Source organism: Terrapene carolina, unplaced genomic scaffold (genome assembly GCF_002925995.2).
Source record: "Terrapene carolina triunguis isolate 2854851 unplaced genomic scaffold, T_m_triunguis-2.0 Scaffold234, whole genome shotgun sequence".
In the NCBI taxonomy this organism is placed as follows: Eukaryota; Metazoa; Chordata; order Testudines; family Emydidae; genus Terrapene; species Terrapene triunguis.
In genome coordinates, this window is record NW_020664585.1 from 13550990 (window position 1) to 13566491 (window position 15502).

Genomic DNA, 15502 nt, shown 5'->3' on the forward strand with positions numbered 1-15502 from the left:
TAGAAAGGAATGAAAAAGAATAGGAGAACTATTATGATTAAGGACAACATTAAGGAGGAACTTTCACACTGTGGGAAATAGATGTTTACATAGAGAGCCTGACGGTCTATTTCAGCCTTTCACTTTTCTGTGGTCACAAAAATATTGTTCTCCCTCAGAGCCCAGCTTCTTCTCTGGGATCCGATTGATTTCAGTGGAGCTGCACCAGAGCTTAATTTGCACACCCGCCCCCCCACCAGAGTGTTTGTGACATCACACTTTGTTGCTATGGAAATAACCAATGTGTCCCCGGTTCAGTATTATGACATCTCCACGGGATCAAATAAGAGATGATCAGCTGAGAAGGAAGCTCCTACTTAAAGAAAGCTCTCTCTGTTTGTTTATTAGGGGAAGAGAAACCGGTGATATGCGAATGGGTTACTGTCTGACAGATCTGACAGTAGGAAAGAGGAAAGACCCTTTTAGGGTTTGATTTTAATATTTGCGGTTTAGCTTTTCACTCCATGAGACTGCAAAGTGTTAAAGGGAGGATTTACTCAGAGCAGTGACTTTATTAAAAAAACAGTACCTGCTTATTCAACAGTTCCTCTGGCCTGATTTTCTGTCACTCTGGCCGTTGTGCAGTCACTTACTTTAGTGGAAAGTAAGTGTGAAATGCTACCAAATTAGAATAGAAGCCTAATTCATAACCCACTTTGCACGGGTGTAAAGGAACACACAAGGTGCAGAGCAGTGCAGAATCATATAAATCATAGAAATATAGGATTTGCAGGGACCTTGAGAGGTCATCTGATGCACCCCCACCCCTGCACTGAGGCAGGACCAAGTACAGTTGAACCATCCCTGACAAGTGTTTGTCCAACCTGTTCTTAAAAACCTCCAATGATGGGGATTCCACAATCTCCCTTGGAAGCTTGTTCCAGAACGTAACTATCCTTAGAGTTGGAAAGTTTTCCCCTAATATCTAATCTAAATTTCCCTTTCTGCAGATTAAGATGATTGCTTCTTGTTTTACCTTCAATGGACATGGAGAACAATTGATCACCGTCCTCTTTACAACAACCCTTAACATATCTGAAGTCTCAAGTCCCTCAGGCATATTCAGAATCATATCTGCTGACTTTGGAAGCAAAGATAAGTTCTTAGGCCCAGATCCTCAAATTATTTAGGTGCCTAACTCCCATTGATTTTGAGGATCTGGGCCTTACTGTTTTCAATCCTGTTAACAGAGCCATCAGTGCTGAAAGTCAGCTGCAGGCGCTACTGTAGTCCATTGGGTGTATCATCAACCGAATTACTTGCTAAGTTCCCATCAGCTGCTCCTGTGCAAACCTGTTGAAGATAATGGAGTTTCACAGGTGTCACTGGGGGTGTCGTTGAAAGACAGTGGGGTTGCACAGGTGAAAATGAAGGCCAGCTGGACTGTTATTACTGGTGATGATATATGAGAAAGCAACAACCCATCTTGAGTCTCAATTCCCAGGCAGAGTCTGCAGGGGCTAGCAGTTAAAACGGAGAACAGCTATTTATTTATCAACAGAGCACACTTGATGGAGAATTTGAGAGAGACAATAAATATGGGTCCCCCAAGGTTGTTTTTACAGTAATTTCTCAGAGTAGAACCCCTAGTTTTGGGGTTCCCAATTTCAGACACCCTGGGCCTGATTTGTAGTGCTGTTGAGCACCCCGAGCTTCCTCGAACTTCAGTGGAGTGCTCAACATTTCTGGGAGTCAGGCTAAGACATCTCAGTTATGCATTCAGGTATTGAGCCACCTCTGCTGAAAAATTTAGAGAAATTGCCAGATTTTTAAAAGTATCTAGTGGCCGAAAGTTTCAGATAGGCATTTTCAAAAGCTCCTAGGCACCTCAGCCCCTTTGATTTCCATTGACTTTCAATGGCTCCTAAGGGCCTAAGTCACTTTTGAAAATAGGACTGAGCTGTCTAAGTCACTTAGGCCCAGCTCCACAAAGATATTTAGCTGTCTAACTCCTATTGATTTCAATGGGAGTTAGGTGCCTAAATACCTTGAGGTTCTGGGCTGTAGGGAGCAATGTCTAAATACCTTTAAAAATCTGGCCCTAAGTGTGAGTTCATACAGGACAATCGACGGCAGAGCTCACAATAGACCCTTGATCTCCTGAGACCCAGTTCAGTGTCCCTACTTCCTGAAGCTGTGCAAGCTTCCCCAGATTGCTTTGCCCATGCTCCTGCTAACCTGTGTAACTTCCTGACATTTCAGGTCTCCACCTCTCTTGAATGGCCATCTAGCAGCATATCATTGTGCAATGCTTTTGTGAACCGGGAAATAGTCAACTAGTCAAACAGTCCTTGTTGATGACTGCTCTGGACTTTGACTCCAAATCTGCCGAGGTGAAAGGCCTCAAAGCCCACAGCTTTGCTTTCCTTGAAAAAAAATATCCCCAATTATTGCACCCTGAACAAACGGTAGAAAGCTGCAGCCTGCAAACTTCTCACAACTGGAATTACCTTTAGCACAGTGAGATGAAGTCATTAGTTATTTATTCTCTGGCAATGTAGGTGGATAATTAAAGCATAATTTGAGGTTTTCTAGGTATGACAGCTTGTTCTGATAGCTGCCCCTGGTCCTGATTAAATCTCTGCCTCAGATCTCACATCAGAGTCTCATGTGAGAAAATTCCAGGCTCTGCCAATATTAGGATACTATCTCTCAGTTTGAAATCATTGCAGATTATTTTATGGGAGGGAAAAAACCCTGAAAACATGTCTCTTTTTCTGTTTTGATGAAACTTGAGCCTTCACATCTAACACACATGTGAGAACATCAACCATCAAGTAGGGAAAAGATGGGAATATTATAAATAAGGCATAATAGCATTAAGAGCTGGGGAGTGTAGTGTCTCCAGTGAGGCAAACATGCATATTTATTAGAAAAGGGAAAGTAAATTGTATTAAAACTGCCGTAGCCCATACACAGAGGACAGGCATGGAGGCATTGCTGTGCTGAGCCCAACTGGTGGTCAATCCAGTCCAGTATCCTGTTTCCAAGAACGGTCAGTACCCGGTGATTCAGAAGATGGCGTGAGAATGGCAGTAATGGTCTACTAGACTATTCTAGAACTGAAGCCCAGATTTATGTTGCCAGTACTTTGGTGGCAGACTCCTCCTGGAACCTACCATCCATCCCTTTGAACTGAGAAATGGAGAAAAGACGACTGAGGGTGGACCTGATAATCTTCAAACATGTGAAGGGCCGTTATAAAGAGGATGGTGATTACTTGTTTTCCACGTCCAGTGATGGAAGGACAAGAAATAATGGGTTTAATCTGCAGCAAGGGAGATTTAGGTTAGATATTAGGAAGAACTTTCTAACTGTAAGAGTAGGGAAGTGCTGGAACAGGCTTCCAAGGGAGATTGTGGAATCCTGGTCATTGGAGGATTTTAAGTACAGGTTGGACAAACACCTGTCAGGGATGGTCTAGGTATATTTGGTCCTTCCTCACTGAAGGAGGATGGACCTCTTGAGTCCCTTCCAGCCCTACATTTCTGCAATACTCTGATTCACCAAGGGGCCAGCAAGAAGCGATGGTTGTCCCAAATGTGCTGGCCATGCACAGGGTATGACTAGAATGGAAACCTCCTATAAAGCCTTGGTGGAGGCTAGTGCCTCCTCTCCCAGGTGGAACCATTGCTGGATGGTAGCTGAAATACCACTTGCCTTCCTCCTAGGATGGCTTCTGCCATCTCTGCATCTTTGGGAAATGTCCATTGCACATCCATGGTAGCTTGAGGCTGATTTTTAGAGGTGCAGAGCTCCTGCAGCCCCCCTGGACTATCACTGGAGATTTGGGTGCTCAGCCTGGACCATCCCTGTTTTGCAGCATCCCCCGGAATGCCAGTGAAACAGAAGGGTAGCAGCAGAGGTCAGGCTAATGAGATATTGATTTTACAGGTGGTGGTGGCAGCGGGGTTCCTTGTTTCCACCTGCAGCTCTGAGATACAGTTACTCGTTGTAAGCAAGATCGGCAGATTTTCTCCTTTGTGCTTGGAAAGGTCACAGCTCTCTGAAGTGTGCAAGCCTTATTGTCGTTTCCTTCCTCTGTCGATTCACTAAATGCCAGTTCTCCCAATGGCCTCGAGCAAGAAATTAACACCAAACAGCATAAAATGGACCGTAATCTCTGATGCACAGATGGGGTTTGTGCATAGATTTTTTAAAGAGGGTTCTTTTCCCATAAAATACTTGAGTCATTGCCGCTTCTCTTCCTAGGTTGCTTCCTCTTTTGTTTTTGTTTCCTTCATGTCATTACTTTGCCTGACCAGAGCACAATGGGCTGATGGGGATTGCCCAGGAGTAACAGAGCAGACTTTGGCCTGGGGAGCACCCAGAATTCCACACCCTTGCTGCTCACCAAGGTCTCACAACCCTTCCGGAGCAAGCAATGCTGTACTATTTCTATTTTGGTAGGTCCTGTGGGCTCTAACGGAGACTGGAATCCCAGGCACCATGAAGACATAGAAAAAGGTAGTCTCTGCCCCAGAGAGCTTACAATATAGTTGGAGAAGACCGAGAAAGGGACTATTACTTACCCACATTTTACACATAGACACCTAAATACCTTTGAGGATCTGGGCTTTAATCTCGCTGTACCCGGCGCCCAACTCCCACTGAAATCAATGGGAGCCAAGCACCTAAGTGCCTTTGAGGACCTAAGTGACTTGCCAAAGGTCACATAGGAGATCTGCAGCCGAGACAAGACTAGAAACTAAATGTTCCGAGTTCCAGTTCAGCCCCTTAATCCCAATACCATCCAGTGTGAACGAACATCAGATTCTTCCCTGCAGCCCTCCCAGAATTACCCTCCCCAGCACAATAAATGCCTCTGATTATCGTAAGGAACACCCCTCACTCTGACTCCGGGGTTCAACCTCTGTTGCCTCTCAAGTGTTAGCCAGCAAAGTACAGGTTCATTTGCTAATACATGAATCATTATTGCTCTGAGCCTCGGAGTTGGCATTTTTACGAGCGCGTTTCCAAATGTAGCTGATTGCTGTTAGAAATCATTTCGCTTCACACTTGGCAACCAGGCAAACTTAAGCCAATATGCTCTGGCTGGCACTGGGAGAGGGCGTTGCGAGAATTTAATTACTAACGGCAAGTCCCTGTGCATCTGGTGGATTTAAAAGTGTACAAGTCCATTTTTTCCCTCCGAGATAATAGCTGCAGTAGTTTAACTCTAGCGTATTAAGATTTTATCTAACATTTATGATAAAATTGTTTCAAAGCAGATACCCTACAGAGAGCAGAGCTCTGTATGCCCCCTTCACAAACTGGCTATGGTGTGACACTTTCGTGGAGAACTCTCGGTTGTGAGGCATCTCTCCACCCCCTGTCCTTAGCATATGGGAGCCTTGTCTGTTCCGGCCATGGGTCAGCTCCCTGACACCACCAGTCTCTGGCAACACAAGCACTGCCTTTCAGGGCTCACTCTCTCTGTACAGGTCAGCGATAGGCACACACCAACCCAAGTCCCTGGGGAGTCCTTGTTCCCTGTTCCACTGAACACTTTCAGAACTCTTAGATCCGCTATTCCTAAAGGAATAGCCCACATCACTTTGTAAGATTCAACTCAGGACCACCACTCTGCTTGAGATAAAGCACTTAGAGATTATATATGTAGTGAAGCAAGAAGATGTGTATCATCAACGCACAGAGATTCAAGTAATGGTGCATAAAAATACTGGAGACAAATGGTTACATATAAAACACAATCATAACACACTTTCTAGAGACTAAACTAACCAGGCATTCCCCTATCCCCATAAGGAGGCGGGAGAAAACTTGTTCACCTTAGCCTCTAAGGATAGAACAAGAAGCAATGGGCTTAAACTGAAGCAAGGGAAGTCTAGGTTGGACATTAGGAAAAAGTTCCTAACTGTCAGGGTGGTTAAACACTGGAATAAATTGCCTAGGGAGGTTGTGGAATCTCCATCTCTGGAGATATTTAAGAGTAGGTTAGATAAATGTCTATCAGGGATGGTCTAGACAGTATTTGGTCCTGCCATGCGGGCGGGGGACTGGACTCGATGACCTCTCGAGGTCCCTTCCAGTCCTAGTATCTATGAATCTATCTCCTACAAGATCGCTTACCCCAAGTTCTTGCCCCAGCAGTTTTAACCAGTTTGGTTGAGACCCCATCTCATAAGATCAAGCCCACTGGCAGCTTGTCCTCACAAACTGAAGGAACATCTGGGGGTTCATCTGTACCCCAAATATAGCTTCAAAAGTTCATTGGATAAACTGGATAACTGCTGCTGGGATTTTTTCCCTTCAGCACCTGCAATCTATTGTTTAGCATTGTGCTCAGACAGTTCATTGCGAATGTGACAATACTCAATTTGTATATGATCAGCCAGAGCGATCTCTATCCCCCGCCCCCCGTCTGCCAGCAGGACGTGGATCACCTTTTGGTGACCTGTCGTAACTCTCAGACCTAGAGAACATGATTTGTAGTATATATATATACACAACTCCTCACATACATCTCACAATGGTTACGATGACCTGTGTGACTCAGGCTTTCATTAGAGACCTTATATGACATTCTTTTGATGAACCCGGGGATCCCCCCTGTACCCCTATGTACTCCTGCGCCTTCTGACAGTTGGTGTCAACAGGTCCTTGGGTGATAATAAACACCATCCACGCCAGGAAGATCTCTCTCTCTCTCTCTGCCCTGCTGCAACACTAGGTTGGACAGCTGAGATTTGAGTTACTTAGGGCTGGTCCACACTACCCGCCTAATTCGGCGGGTAGAGATCGATCTTCTGGGATCGATTTATCGCGTCTCATCTGGACGCGATAGATCGATCCCAGAAGCGCTCCCCCGTCGACTGCGGAACTCCTGCTCGCCGAGAGGAGGAAGCGCTGTCGACGGGGGAGCCTGCCTGCGCCGCGTGGACCCGAAGTAGGTACTTTTACTTCGATATAGGAAACGTCGACTTCAGCTACGCTATTCTCGTAGCTGAAGTTGCGTTTCCTATATCGATCCCCCGCCCCAGTGTGGACCAGCCCTTAGTTGCTTGACTATAATGAAGCTTTTGGCAAAATCGTCATTCAAAGTTAGGAGGTACAAACAAACAGTCTCAAATGCAGACTTCTGGGAGTCGGGTGGCAGAACCACCACATTATTCACGTTATTTTTAAGCCATCTCCCAAATTAATACTGCAAAGGAGACACCGGGGCTGAAATTCAGCAGCATGGTACGGAAACCTACACGCCTGCTATGGGATAGTTTGTTCTCTTCCTTTAATTCCAATGATAATCTGCTTTCCTTGTGTGTCTTTATCTGGTGCAATTCAGATCAGAAGGCTGGATATAAAGACGGCGATTTGAATTTATTGCAGAGGAGATAAGTGCTGTGGATGGTGAAAAGCAGGACTGGAAATCTGGAGTAATGATGCCAGAAACAGAATCATAAAAACTGATTTAGCACCAACATCCTGAGAAGCATCTGCTGACTTCCCCCTCATTATGAAATTGAATCTGCTACTGAAAAACCATTCTCCCTAGACGGTGCATCTCTGTGGAGGCTGATTTGAAGGAATTTGATAACGCGCTATTCAAAGGAAAACCGCACCATCAATAGAGAAATGCACCAAAATAAATATTCTCAGCAAACATGGACTGGCTTTTTTAGGAGGCCAGAGAAAGTGGCCATTATACATAGGCACAGGCCTGAATGGCACGTTCTCAGCTCTGGTGTTTGGAGTCACCTGCTCTTGCATCTCTACCAAACCGTATATTACTTTTGAACCCCAGGGAAAATAGCTGGAAAATTGTAACTGCTCTGCGCCGAATCCAGCAAACCAAATCTACTTTTATATGAATAGGTGACTAACAAGGGAGAATGATGGTCTTTTGGTTAAGCCACTCACCTGGAGACCTGTGTTTAACTCCTGGCTCTATCACCAACTTCCTCTGTGACCCTGAGCATATCACTAAGGGTACGTCTATACCCAGCCGCTAGTTCGGTGGCTGGCAATCGAACTTCTGGGTTCGACTTATCGCGTCTTGTCTGGACGCGATAAGTCGACCCCGGAAGTGCTCGCCGTCGACTGCGGTACTCCTGCTCGGCGAGAGGAGTACCGCGGAGTCGACGGAGGAGCCTGCCTGCCGCGTGTGGACCGAGGTAAGATCGAACTAAGGTACTTCGAACTTCAGCTACGTTATTCACGTAGCTGAAGTTGCGTACCTTAGTTCGATTTGGGGGGTTAGTGTAGACCAAGCCTTAGTCTCTCTGTGCCTCACTTTGGGGATAACCTGCTATGGGGATAAATTCACAATTGCATGGTGAGGGAGGTCAGATGGGTGTTTAGAATCATCTGCAGATACTGCAGCAGGCTTCTGAGAGCTTTTCTTTTGTTCCTCTTACATTGGTTTAGTTGTGTTGTGCAGGAGGTCGTGTTTCAACAATAAAATGATTGTTATTACTGCCTAGATACTGTACCTGTCACTTCAGTCGTTCTTTGACTCCTGAGCTTACAAAACACCTAGGATCCCCATTTTCCCAGTGCTTGTGACTTTTCAAGTCTTCTTATCGTTTGCTGTTCATTGTGAGCCTAATAAGCACACCCAGCTGCAGAGCAAGCATGCAGTCTGCAGACCTTTCATAAACAAACTTACTAGGAGCCTTGCAGGTTGCTTGCTTCCTTAAGCAGCAAATAGTGTATCACAGCTTTGTGGACAAATTCTCTGCTGGTTTAAGTGGGTGAAACTCAATGAGAATTGCTGGAGCTCTGCACCCGTACACCAGCAACAAATTTGGTCCTAGCTTCTCAAAGCATTTCGAAGAGAGAGGCAAGTGGGTCCAGGGGGTCCCATTATCTGCCTCCCTCTCAGCTCTGTAGGTTTTTGCTCCAAATATCCCACATAGCAAGGTCAGAAATGAAATAACATTTTGGGGGTTGGCTGGCCTCACTTAGCACCCTGAAAGCTGCCAATCTCTTCCAGTGAAAAGATAAGCACCCTCAGGTCCCATTGAAGATACAAATTCCAGGGGAGCTGAGCTTGCTGATCATTGTGTGTGATTGGTCCCTTAAATACCAGATGGAGAAGTGACGCAGCATCCTTTGGCACTGAGAGTCTAGTCTGTTTTGAAGATGCTCAATGAATGGGGCATGGTTGGCTGGCAGGCAAGAATGATCTAGATCAATGCAATTGGCTCTTATTTGTCACAAGCACTAAAATTAACTGTGTTGAGAAAAATTAAGTTAGGCCTTGGCTACACCCAGAAGTTGCACCAATTCATCTAAAATTGGTGAGTGTGTAGATACAATTTGTATAATTATACATGTAACCATTATATAGAGAGTACAGTCTATATTATATAAATGGCATATTTATATTTAGCCAGGCTCTCTAGGAAACTCTGCTTCTCCAACCCTTTTTTGATTCTGTGAGTCTATACTTTCTGCCCATCTGCCCGGCAGATTGCAATGAATAGTTTAGTCTGAGACGTGTGCTGGTCCCTTTAAAGTTTAAAGGGAAAGCTTTCTTAGTGGACCGTCTCTCTCTCTCCCTGAGCCTGTCATTGCCAGAAGCAAGCAGACAGGGTAGGAGAGAGCGGAGATCTAGTGCTTAGGGTCTGTGGGTAGGAGTAGTCATCAGCTTAATGTACCAGTGGGTTGTTATGAAAATTAAATGGACGTCTTAGTGAGACCAGACTGCATGGCAGCTGGTCTGGAATGCTGAAAGCCCTGGGCCTGAAATGAATGAAGCGAAATACTTTGGTGTTAAGGTCTCTGTGCTGCAAACTCAAGAAGCCAGGAGGGAGGAGAAAATAAACCTTCCTCCGGCCTTACAAGATGTCACAGTGGCAGGGCCGGCTCTGGCTTTTTTGCCGCCCCAGGCAAAAAAGCCTCCGGCTGCCCCCCCCCCAGCGCGGAGCCCCGGGGGGAGGGTGGTGAGCCCCGGCCGGGGCTCCGCTCTCCCCGGCGGCCAGGGGGAGGGCGCCGGGGGGTAGGGCAGCCGGAGCCCTGGGAGGAGGACGGAGTGCCCGGCCAGGGCTCCGCTCTCCCCGGCGGCCAGAGCGCCGGGGGGAGGGTGGCGAGCCCGGCCATGGCCCTGCTCTCCCCGGCGGCCGGAGCCGGAGTGCCGCGCCACCACCCTCCAGGTGCTGCCCCAAGCACAAGCTTGATGGGCTGGTGCCTGGAGCCGGCCCTGCACAGTGGTATATGGAAGACTGTGGGCCTGTTTCTCAGTTCCTTTACAATGTTCCGGTGGCATAAAGGATCTTCACCTGGGTGGAAGCAGCCCCTAAGGGGGGCCATGAAAAACGTGTCATGGACCATGAAATCCGGTCTCCCCCCCCCCCCCCCCCCACGACTCATCTTTTGTGTGTTTTTACCCTATACTATACAGATTTCATGGGGGAAACCAGCGTTTCTCAAATTGGGGGTCCTGACCCAAAAGGGAGTTGCAAGGGGATCACACGTTATTCTAGGGGGGTCGCAGTATTGCCATCCTTTCTTCTGGGCTGACTTCAGAGCTGGGCAGCCAGAGAGCGGCAGCTGTTGGCTGGGCACCCACCTCTGAAGGCAGCACCCTGCCAATAGTAGAGCAGAAGTATGTGTGGCAATAACATTCCATGCCACCCTTCTTTCTGCGTTGCTGCCTTCAGAGCTGGGCGGCCAGATAATGGCGGCTGCTGAGGGCCCAGCTCTGCAGGCAGCAGCGCAGAAGTCAGGGTGGCAATACCATACCAGGCCATCCTTACTTCTGTGCTGGTGCTGGCGGTGGCTCTGCCTTCAGAGCTGGGCTCCCAGCCAGCAGCCGCCGCTCTCCAGCTGCCCAGCTCTGAAGGCAGCGCCACCACTAGCAGCAGCGCAGAAGTAAGAGTAGCAGTACCGCAACCCCCACTACAATAACTTTGTGACCACCCCCACAACACCCTGAAATTTCAGATTTAAATAGCTGAAATCATGAAATTTACGATTTTTAAAATCCTATGACTGTGAAATTGACCAAAATGGATGGTGAATTTGGTAAGGCCCTTATTATGGTAAGGAGGTCCATGCTTGACGCTTAATCCTGATAGAGCAGGCATTGAAAAGATGGGGGAATTGGCAGCCCTTATCTCACAGGTAAAGGACTTTATATAAACCAAAGTTCAACTAAAGTTGCTTGTACTCAACACAAATGGAACGAGGAGGAGGAGTGATAATGAAACTAATTTCCATTCCCACCTCCCCTATGGAGGTTAATACCAGCACTCTTTCCCCCGTAACCTCCCCCTCCCCATACTCCCACTTCTAGGACCCCAGAGATCATTTCAAATCACCAAACTAAAATGTATCTTTCCTGATATAAAGACTAATACCAACAAGGCCCATGCTGCTTATATTGTCACTTTCCTTTTTTCAGTAAGATAAAGACCCCTGTGAAGATCTACTGCTCCAATAGACTTTTCTCTGACAGATAATGGATTGTTATAATGAGTATTTATTGCTTAATGAATGCCATTTTACGTCAGTGACCTTACTTTCGCAAAGAAGCACTGTAGATTGCAATATGATCTTTGTTAATTAGAAATGCTCCCCTTTCCAACACAGACGCTTTCATAAAGTGCAGGTCATTCACACTATTAACCTGTCTGAAAATGAATCATCTTACACAGTTATTTTAAAGAAATACAAGGAAATATTAAGCAGAAATGGCCTAACCTGAAAGAAAGAAAGAAAGAAAGAAAGAAAGAAAGAAAGATATGACTAATTACTAAAGCTGGGCTAATAATAAACAATTTGTGAAAATTTTGCAATAAAAGTGCTATGTTTGGTTTGCTGATTCCTAGACTCCTATCATTTGTTATTCTCTGTGTGGAATATTGTGGTAGATTCATGAACATGTTTGCAAATCCTGAAAGTTTCACTACTTTTAGCACAAATATTTATCCACAATGTTCTCAACGGAAAATACTTCATTCATTAGTCTCTTGTTTTCAAATTTCCACTTATCCAATCAGGATCCAAAACCAATACCATCTGAGACAGGTGACCAATCATAGGACATGAATAGTAAATAGACAAAGCAAATAATTCACAAGCAACCCTGAAAATCATGATCTAAACTATATGGTGTATTTACCAATGATAAACACACACATTCATCATAACTGATTTGTGAATGATTTATTGACTAAAGGAATAAAAAAGGCTATATTCATAACCCATATTGTTCACCTGACCGGCAATGATAATTACTGTAATGTAATGAATATCAGATTCAGAATTACTGATCCAGTACTTGTAAGAACCTAGTTCTGCTTGATATAATTTGGAAGCTACTCATGGCAAAGAAGCTACTGGGTTTCTTGTAAAAGAAAATTTTTGTTTGCTCCTGAAAGATGCCAGGCTGGTGGGAAATTGAGTCCACAAATAGCATGGGCAGCAACACAGCCAGCCTTCTCCACTGTCTCATTAATGTGGATTTACAAAGAATTGCTGTCTACCAAAAAAGTCAATATCTGACACAAAGGAAAACAGGAGACACTTCACTGCTGAGTCCAGATGATAAAAATAAAAGCTAAATAAATGAGCTGGGTCTGATCCCACAGTCCATGCTCCAGCAAAACTACTCATGATGGATGCAAGAGTTTTGCCTGAGCCAGGGTGGTAGAGAGAGGCCCTTTTGCAGGGGTACTGTTTCCTGCACATGTAGGGGAATGATCGCCATATGCTATCTGATTCTTTCCAGCTGCTCTATGATCTTAACTCGGTCAGCTCATCACATCACGTACTGTACTACAAACTTCGGGTGTTCATGAGTGTTATAGAAACAGCCTAGCTTGGATCCAGAATCAATACAGTAAATACAGGCTGTGTGTTTCATATTGATAAGTAATACAAAAACTCGCCTGTTATCATGATGCTCATTACCTGTTTCATTATACAGCATGGGGCCCAATTCTCCTTTGCTGTGCACTCTGCGTAGTGATATTTACAAAGCACTCAATGCTCTCTGTGCATGGACTTTGCACAGATTTCCTGAAGCGCTGATTATTTATCACAACAGGCCAGGTCTCAGCTGATGTAAATTGGTGTCGCTCCATTGAGCTCATCTCCATTGACTCCAGTGGAACGATGTCAATTTAAACCACCTGAGACTCTGACCCGGCGCCTCTATGTGTTTTGGCTCATAAGATGTAAGATTGATCATTCACTTACTTCTCAGTTCTCTGCACTAACTGGGCAATATAAGGAGTAAATCATTTTCTATTTCGTTGGCTTTCTGGGTTTCATTTAGAATGATAATACAAGCAATGACAGAAGAATTGTGTTGCCATGCATTTGCATTACACCAATACGTTGTTTCTACCCAGATCTTTTAGGAAGAGAGCACTTTCAGCACCAGCTTCCCATACTGTTTTGTGGTTCAATTGCATATCTCCCCCTCTCCCTCTGCCCCAGCCCAATGCTTCCAGGAATGCTGATTACTCTGTAAGAAATTCCTGATGTGGAATTTTTTTTTTAACCTGTATTTTGACCACTGCCTATGAAGCACTTACTAGTCCCAGAAGGACTTGCAAGAACTTTAATTGATATTTCTGCATGGATTGGTCACTGCACGTGCTGGACTCTTACATCTCTGCACTGGAACGGGAACTCCAAGACCAGACTTCCCCATGATCTAATAGACACAGTGCAATCTTGAACTGCAGAATTATAAGGCTAGAATTGGCGATTCACTTTAAAGGGACGGATCCCCAGCTGGTGTAAATGGGCATAGCTCCTTTGACTTCCGCTGAGGATGTCACGCGAGGAATCAGTGCATACTACCAAAATGGGCTAATTAGCCTTTATAACATATTACATTTAATCTACATTTTATAATGAAGCATATCTTTTTGTTGCTGACTTTGCATTTTATTAGAAGATTTCAAAAGTTACAGTAATCAAGAATGCAGCTCATGTCATTGGTAAAATGCATCGTGGTTATTAATTCTTCAGGTGTAAGTACAAATGGGCTTAGCATGACAAAAGGATGAAAAATGATTTGCAATTGCAACTTGCCTTGCAGTTGGCTGTGTTAGCTTTCTTTTTTTAATCAGATTATTTTAACAATCACCAGTTTTAAATGTCAGCTAAGATCCGAGAGGTGGCGAATACATTTCCCTTTTTAGAATATTCCTAGGTGATATAAACATAAATGAACTTTACACTGTGTTCACTGAGAACTCTTAGTCCTATATATACAATGTTTACTCCTTGAGTTTCTTTCAATTCATGAGCCATGCAGACTCCATTTCCAGATGGACATGAAGATGTTCCAAGAACATTTCATGGTTGTTTTTTTCTTAACACACAAGGGGCTATAAATGCATGATTCATGCACTCCGTTAGATCATGGTGCCATTGAATATAATTTCCAGTAATTATGGCCCTTACCTTATTCCCACGGATGTCAATGGAAAATATGCTATTAACATCAAGGATCAGGACTTACAACAAGGCGATAAGTATATTCTGAACTCTTATTCATGAAGAAGCAATAGAATAGTTAGCCCCGGTACAATTCAGGACTCATGGCAGAGAGGGCATAATATGGAGACCAGTGTGATGGTCTGAGGTTCTAAAAACGGGAGAAGACAACCCCCCTCCCCATCCCTCCACCCCACGAGCCATCCAGAATGCTAATTAATTCCTGTATTTTGAATGATCCTGTCCTCTTCATACCCAGACTCCAGGAGGGCAGTTACTATATAGCATTTAGCAGTAAGTAAGCAAGCAGTAAGTAGCAGTTAGCCAAAACGGCATGAGCCACATGGCCCTTCTTCATTGCTAGAAACTCGATCAAGGGAATTCTGACCATTGCTCTTCCTCTCAAGAGCCCCTGCACAAAGTGCAGGTACTTGTCTCTTTTAACTCTGTATATTATATCCAATATTCCTGATACAATCCTACTTCTGTTGAAATCCATAATCCATACGACCCTATTCAATGGGAGCAGAAGTAGGCAGGCTGCTTAGGATGGCTGTAAATAAGTCATTTCAAATGAAGGCCATATATTGAAGGAATTGCAAACTGTGTAATTAGTCTAAGGAATTGATGGGGGTCAGTGTTATGTCACTGATTCATATTAGTTGAGGCTTTAGTATTTAAAATTTCAACTGTCATATGTCAGAAAGATTATGCCCTTGCTATATGGTGAGTGGAGATTCCATCTATGGGAACAATATGCCGCGAAGCATCTTTATAACTGATGGGCAAATGGGAAAAGGACAACTACACTAAACAACAGGGAAGGATTTGTATCCTTAGTAGCGGACAACGATTGCCTGATTTTCAGAGGTGCTGAGCTCAGGAGCATCCACTGAAGTTCAGGACGCTGCCAGGGCTCAGCACGTCTACAAATGAAGCCCTGACTAGCTTTTCAGATCCCCTGCCTGTGGCTGTGCGCCAGGGCCAGCTCCAGACATCAGCTTGTCAAGCAGGTGCTTGGGGCGGCCACTCCGGAGAGGGG